General features: G+C 35.1%; 1 pseudogene; it reads left to right on the top strand.

The window, feature by feature from the left end:
- Nucleotides 1-2,567: 2,567 nt before the first annotated feature.
- On the top strand, nt 2,568-7,984 carry LOC105991426 (annotated as a pseudogene).
- The last annotated feature ends 409 nt before the right edge of the window (nt 7,985-8,393 follow it).

Here is an 8,393-nt window from a genome sequence, read left to right as displayed (position 1 = left end):
CCTAAAATATGAAAACTTGCCCTCTCTAAATAAGGCTGCTGATTGTTTTTTTTTTTTTTGTCATGGAGATTGAACACAAGACTTCGTCCCTGTCCCTAAGCTCTTTTACTCAAGGCTAGCTCTCTACCACTTGAAGCCACAGCATCACTTCCAGTTTTCTGATGACTAACTGGGACAAGAGTCTCACGGATTTTCCTGCCCAGGCTGGCTTTGAACTGTGATCCTCAGATTTCAGACTCCTGAGTGAGTAAGATTACAGGTGTGTGCTACCAGAATCCGACTGATCTTTATTTCTAAATTTTCCTCAAGAGCACAACCTTATTGTAATGTATATTTCTTGATTAATGAACTCAAAAAGCTTTTCTATAAATAACCTTGGCTTACCTCACTAACTTTGCTTTATCTAACTTTGCTTTGGAAGAATCATGTAAAGTATCTCTTTCTTATTTTACTCATTTGATTCTTTTGATTTTTACAAATAGTAGGTAGATAGAAGATTATCAAAGCAATAATTCATTTAGTTATATTAACTGTATAATATAACTTGTGACATGCATATAATATAATTTGATCATATTTACTTCTCTATTACTATGTCTAATCACCTCCATATTTTTTTCCTTCTCTTCCACATGACTTTCTTTACTCCCATGACCATTTTTGCTCGGGTTTCAGGGTTTTATTTCTTCTTGGCTTCTTATTATCCATAAATTAAACATGTAACACTTTTCTATCAGATTCACATCTCTTAACACCATGATCTCTAGTTCTTATGTTTCTCAGTAATTACAGTGTTGATTGAGAATGTTCTAAGCAATCATAAAGAATCTATTGCCTAAAAGTAGTTCTGTTCTAAATAGAATTACTAGGCATGTGTAAAGGTCATTTATTATCATATTCATGCTATGCTTAGGGGATGGTGTTTTGATAAGAAGATACTGAAATCCATTATAAAATTATGCTAAGTTGTATTACTGTACTTCCTATATTTATACTTCTGATGATGCATGAAAAGTAAATTTTCAAATGCTGATGGCAATGGAGAAATAAATAGTTAAGCTCTAGATAAAAGATAAATGTTGTTTCTCAACTCACTAGGAAATTATCTTCCAGAGCTTAGGGCAAAATAAATCACACCACACTCTCCACCTCTAGGAAATTTGCTCTGGGCCAAGAACAAAGTATGCTGAGGTAGCTGTAAGTGTTGAACTGCGGAGTGTTTACATTGGCAAAAATGAATTCAGAAAATATTGAATTCCAAAATTTAACAGCTAGGAGCTGCTTTATATAAAAAAAAAAAACTAACTGTTTTAGCTTCTCCGGAAATGAGTAAAGAAACTTGCAGGGCTAGGCTTGCATCCTTAAATGACTACCCTACCTAGATAATGTAATGACTGCCTACAGTTGAGCTTTAATATCCTCCTCTTTCCACTAAAGCCCACCACTCTGGGGTAGTGTGTCTACTTCTTATGCTCTCAGCCTATAGTGAAATATGAAGAAAAAGTTCTTATATCCATGAATGTTTTTTCTAGCAAATGTAAGAAAACAAAATTTAATGCAAAATGACAAATTCTTCTGGAAATATTCACATTATTCAGGCCACTTTGCTCATATATATATATATATATATATATATATATATCTTAGGAATTTGAGTTTATTTCCTTTGACTGTACATAGCCAAAAGAAATTATTTGAACCAAAATAAAACTGTTGAATATGCTTTGTCTAGCCCTGAATGAACTTGGTATATCAATATCCATTTCATTTCTTTCTACTCACTGAAAAAGTCAATCCAGCTATCCTTGACCTGTCATTTGACCCATCTCATAGATGGGTTTTGGAGATGTACAATTAACCTATATTTTAAATACTTCCTAACTCTAGGTTGTTACTGTTGATAGCAGTCTGTTGACTTTGAGTCTGTTAACTCATTCACACCTTCTTGACAAATAGCACAATTGAGACTATTCTTGGTTACATAAAATATCTTATCCTGCTGGGTACCTGTGGCTCATAGGCTGTAATTCTAGCTACTCAGGAGGCTGAGATCTGAGGATAGCAGTTCAATGGCGCAGCAAAGTCTGTGAGATTCTTATCTCCAATTAATCACCAGAAAACCAGAAGTGGCACTGTGGCTCAAGTGGTAGAGCACTAGCCTTGACCTTGAAGAGCTGAGGGGCAGAGATCAGGCCCAGAGTCCACCATGGACAAAAAAAAATAAATTAAATTAAAATTAAATAATAAAATCAAATAATAAACTTAAAAAATGTTATTCCCACATCCAAGCACAGTTGCTAAATCCTCTCCTACTGGAAGTAGCTGTCCAAGCTGGATGTTAATGTTACATGCTTATAATCTTGTTATTCAGGAAGTTGAGATTCAAAAGACAAGTTTAGAATCCATTAAGTTACAGTAAAAAAAAAATCTGGAGACTCTGACCTGCAATAATGGATAAAAAAATCTGGAAGGGGAGGAGTGGCTCAAGGGGTAGAGTGTCATGAACAAAAATGCCCCAATACCGTTTAAAAAAAGATACCATTTTGTTTTAAACACTAAAAACAAAAATGTCCGCATTGTTTAAGGAAATGAACAATGCAGGTAAATGTCTTGAAGATTTGTTTTGTAAAAGTAATCTTGTAGACCTTAGGTGATGGTGGGGGTATAGTTCTACACTTTATACCAGGAAATGATTACACTTTACAAATCCATCCTGAACATTAGCAAGGACCTCCCTGGTATGAATTACCTCAAAGAAAAAAGAAATCTGATCCGTGCCCTCTATGTTGAGAGGAAATTATCTAAACGTTTATGTCCTCCAAAATTCATATGATGGAATTTATCAATATGTTGACATAAAATGAAGAATTTGGGAGATGATTATTGAAGATGGATTCTTGAAAGACATTAATGTACACTTACAGGTGAACTGAGCACAAGTCTTCACTAGACACCTAATTGGCTCTTAATCTTTGACTTGCCAATATCCCAAACTGTGAGAAATAGATTTCTTAATTTATAGGCTAACAAGTTTAGACTACTTTTTGTTATGGCAGCACAAACAGACAAGGACAAAAACAACCAACCAAAGCCCAACCAGTGATTAAGCTGTTTTCAATCTGGAGTTGTAGTGTTAAGTAATTAACATCTGTTTCTGGGCACCTATGTAGAGGCATCTTAATGACATTGTTGCTGGGGCTTTATCTGCTTTCCTTCTTCTGTAGTAGTTACTCTGATGTTGTTAGGCCTAGAGGCTAAAAGAGAAACTGGCACCTGTTCTAAGTCTCTACTGAAACTTCAAAATGGAAAATAATAATCTAATTAAATGAAAGACATTTTTCTTCTGTCTGGAGCTGCTAGGAAGACTATAAACCATTCAGTGGACTGTTCAAGGTTTTCTTCAGCAGAAGAGATGGTGGATACAAGTTCAGGTGGTCTGCAATTAGTCGTGGGAAAGTGTTTCTGGCAGACATCCAATGCCCAAAGGCACAGCATTGTTATGGTCTGCAAAACTACCTCCTTAGGAAACCTCATTTTCTATCCCTTCTAAAGTCTGAACTGTAATTGCGGTGTCTGAGATGAATGAAAGGGTACTCTGACTTGTCCCAGTGCTTCTTTCCACAGGACTCCCTCTTTCGGTGTTACAAGAAGATAATTCTGATTCTTTGCAAATAAGTAGGGACAGCAGTGATTCCTACAGAAAACACAGAACCTGCACCAACTTGTCCTTATTCATCGCAGGGAAATCTTTCAGTCTTTCACATCAGAACCGTCTGAGAGATTCAGACAGCAAAATCAAAAGCTCTTAAGGTTGATATTCAGAGTCTCTATGTTTCACAACAAAGTTAAGATTCTATAAACATGAGTACTTAACTTCTAGTTATTGTCCTTCATTCAGTGAGAAGTTATTAAGAACTCATGTTTTGGCTCATAACTGAAACTTACTCAGTAGTAAATGTTTATAACTTCATCAAATTAATAGAATTGAAAATGTGAATGAAATAAAGTATTGAAAATTGATAGATTTTATGAAAAAGAAAAGCAACAATAACCTCGAAAGTAAATTTGAAGATAAGAAACCAGCTACAGATCTAGAATAAAGAGAGAACTTTATTCCCTCATTTAAGCATAATGATTTCTTTCTAAGGCCTTGATGAAGCTGAAAACTAGTTCGGAGAAAATTTGGTATAATATTTTTAATAAATCAGGAATAACACAGCATCGTGTTATTTTGTGTTGCTTTGTGATAGCGGACTTATAAGGTCATCAAAAGGAATATTCAGCTAGGGATAAGTGTGGCATGAAAGAATGACATGATCATAAAATATATTAGTGGTTGTATTTCACTTTGCTCACAAGTCATCTTGGTTTAATTTGATTGCTAAGATGAAGATGGAAAATTCAACAAGGACCCAAAGGAAAAGGTATTTTCAGTCACCTAAAAAGTGTTTTTTCTTATCAATGAAAAAAAGAGAACATTGTCTTAATCCAATGGATTATCTTCTACCTATGAAATCAATCATTGATCTACAAATTCTTGTCCCTTTTCTAATCATCAGGAAGTAACTAGTCAGCACCTCAGTTTAAGAAGCTGCCCTGAATTCAACTTAATTCTAAAGACCAGAAGATATAACAAAGAAAATAAAGACTGATTTTTGATAATAACTCTCATAGAATTTTCAGACCTTTGGGTGAAAGATTCACCAGATATAATATTATAATATTATATAATATAATAACAAAAATAAGTAACTACTAAATTTAAAAAATTGTATGATTAGTTTGTTTAACAAATCTTTAATGAAAATCACCAGATCTTCTGACAGGCAAATAAGGCAAGGCATTTTTTTAAGATGATACTTGGCCTGTTTTCAGTTGAAATAGGAAACTAACAGGCAGAAAATGAGAATAAAGAGATTCTAGCGTCAATGTAGAAATTAGACCAAATTAAAGAGTGATAAATTATTTTGAGAAAGAAGGTACATATGGATCCATTCAGGATTTGTAAAAGGCCCCATAGAGGAAGACAGTAAAAAGTTTGAGGTAGGGACTGGGAAGGTGGCTCAGTGGTAGAGTGCTTGCCTTGCATGCCTGAGGCCCTGGGTTCAATTCCTCAGCACCACATAAGCAGAAGGAAAAAAGCCAGAAATGGTGCTGTGGCTCAAGTGGTAGAGCGCTAGCCTTGAGCTGAAGAGCTGAGGGACAGTGCACAGGCCCAGAGTTCAGGCCTACGACCGGAACCCCCCCAAAAAAAAAGTTTGAGGAAGAATGAAAGAAATATTTTACAGGTTTGGTAAAAGTTTATAATGTTCTTCTAAAGCCAAGAAAAAAAATTAGAAATTTAAATAATGGAGCAATGCACTCTAACCCATGAAGGAAGACAAAAAAATAAGTATCTTAACTTCACATATCATTTTTCTCTAAGATAAAGAATTAGACATGAATAATTCTACATGGAAAGAAATCAAACCTTACCAAGACCCAGCTAAGTGAAAATTACTTGATTTTGAGTTTCATTTTAAGAACAGAATGGGCTATAGGTTTTATTCTATCATTTGCAATGCACCTCAGCAAGCATGTTTTAGTTTTAATTCTTTTGTGAGTTATTAATACTTAGAACAGTACCTAAATCATAGAATCCATGGATTATAAAGGATAAGCAGATTAATTATAAATCATTAGCTTAAAATAATCAAATTTTGAAGTTTAAATTTTCAAGTATTTTAAATAAGATTTTTTTTTTTTTGGTCCGGTCATAGGGCCTGAACTCTGGGCCTGGGCACTGTCCCTCAGCTCTTCAGCTCAAGGCTAGCACTCTACCACTTGAGCCACAGCGCCACTTCTGGCTTGTTTTCTTTTTGCTTATGTGGTGCTGAGGAATCGAACCCTGGGCCTCATGCATACAAGGCAAGCGCTCTACCACTGAGCCACCTTCCCAGTCCCTAAATAAGAGTTTTCTTACATTTTTTTTCTGTAAGATACAGTGCTGTTTCTCCCAAATAAGATGAATTTTCACGGAATTTCATCCTGGAATTAACCTTTTCTCCTTAGTGTACTTTATCTGAAACTTAGGAAGCGGTCAATATGCCTTCTTGACAACCTTCCTAAAGATACACAGATATGATGATGATGATAGATGATAGATGATAAAAGATAAAGTATAGAGGATAGATAAATAGAAGATACATGATTGATGGATAGAAGATAGACAATAGATGGTAGAATGATAGATTTGGACAAGCAAGCATACACATATATAAATTCATGCATACATAGCATGAACAGCATGCATCATCTTTGAGATTGTTCCATTAATAAACATTAGAAAAAAATATAGATATATATTGTGTTGGTTGTGGGCCTTGACCTCTGAGCCTGGGCACTGTCCCTCAGCTCTTCAGCTCAAGGAAAGCACTCTACCACTTGAGCCACAGCACCACTTCAGGTTTCCTGGTGGTTAATTGGAGATAAGAGTCTCACAGGGACTTTCTGCCTGAGCTGGCTTTGAATCACAATCCTCAGATCTCAGCCTCCTGAGTAGCTAGGATTATAGGCGTGAGCCACAAGCTCCCAGCTAGAAAATATTTTTAACAAAAGCTGAGACTAAAAACTTTTACTTTGTATCTGTTTATATGATTGAAATAAAAAATACTAAAGTATGCCATATGATAACTCATTTAAATAGATTCAGTACAAATTTAAGCATCAATATAAAGTAATCATCACAGAGACCAAATTTCTACTTATTTAAATGTTTCACACATGACAGCTATAATTTCCTTAATTATCAGAAATTCTGAAAAACACTTTCATGAGTGAGGTTGTTACTTTTATCTTAACAACATGATGTTTAAATCTCCCTAGAAGCATATCATCATGTTGTATTTCCAAATAACCTGTAATATTAAGAAATCATCACTAATTTTACAATAAACTATAAATGACATAAAATTTTGCCCAAGTAAAAAACTGAGTGATGTGATAAGACTTATGTTCAAAGAATGTCTATCATAGCTGTTGACATCTAGCAATGGAAAAAAACACAAGAATATTAAGCTGTCAAATAGTTTTACAAGAAGGTTACACACTTTGAAATTATAATTATCAGCATAAACTAGAATTCTCTCCAGGTGCTCTTTCTTGCTGATTTAGTAGTGGATGAGCACTTCTTTTAAAGTTCTTTTAGCCATATAGCTAACCAGTTTTTGAGTTGGAAATGCAATAAACAAATTTCAATATGCATGAGATTGCAGGTACAGAATTTTCTTTTCATATCCTAAAAGTATAGTCTGGCTCTTTACCTCAAGTACCGTGGGGATATTCCGATGGCCCAGAAACCCAGGCTTGCAAGATTGATCCTGCTAGGGAAAGGGGTTCGTCATGGTGGATGTATGCTAATAATACATCTCAATAAATTTTACCAGCAGTGTCATGTTGTAGATTCTATGATTATCTCTATTGAACTGATATTGAATCTTGAGACTAAGAAGAAAAGGACCTAAAGTGATTCCTGTATAAGAAGTTACCAAGTGTTGAAGGAGCCCATGCTATTGTTGTGTCGCATAGAGATGGAGTACCTGCTATCAAAGTGGCCAATAATATTGCCCCCAAGCATGCTTTGCGACCTGCTTTCTTATCTACTTTTGGCCCTTGCAACAGACCAAGGGAGGCAACTTGGACTTTCAAAGAATAAAAGCATCATCTGTTACTATAATACCTACCAGGTAGTTCAGTTCAATCGTTTACCTCTTGTGGTGAGTTTCATAACCAGAAGCCATGCCAACACAGGGCTAATTGTCAGCCTAGAAAAGGAACTTGCTCTATTGTTTGAAGTATTGATCAAAGTTGTGGGAGTTTCTTAATCTTATGGTGGTTTTGGTGTATACCTTATCTTGTTATAAAAACACAAGTCAATCTAGCAATCTTTAGACAACAATAATTTCTCTGTATGTATGTAAGAGAGAATCCCCTTTTCCAACTTATACTAAAGAATCAGTCTGTAGGTGAAATTATAGACAGATCAGGTATTACATTTACTTTGAAAGGTCTTTTCTATAGAGAGATCTGGGGATAATAGGGATAATCTGAACTGGTTCAGTCTGTCACAGTTCCTGTGGAGTTAGTGCAGTCACCACATACAGATGGGATCCTGTTCAGTGGATCAGAATCAAAATGGTGCATTGGTCCACATGAGCAATGCAGTCTGGGATTCCCAGACTGCAAGGACGCAGCAGATGCTCTTATTGTGAATAATAACAAGGACATATTTTTCTTCTGTTGTGTTTTTTTTGCATTGAGTGTGAGAAGATAAAATGTCTTAGTAAAAGTAATAAAATCAGTACAATCACTAACTTTATATATATTTACTTTGCAGTGTAGATATGTCACTAGTG

This window comes from Dipodomys ordii, unplaced genomic scaffold (assembly GCF_000151885.1).
Source record: "Dipodomys ordii isolate 6190 unplaced genomic scaffold, Dord_2.0 Scaffold73, whole genome shotgun sequence".
Taxonomy (NCBI): Eukaryota; Metazoa; Chordata; class Mammalia; order Rodentia; family Heteromyidae; genus Dipodomys; species Dipodomys ordii.
The sequence above is the reverse complement of the archived record's forward strand: the minus strand, read 5'-3'. Positions and strand labels throughout refer to the sequence as shown.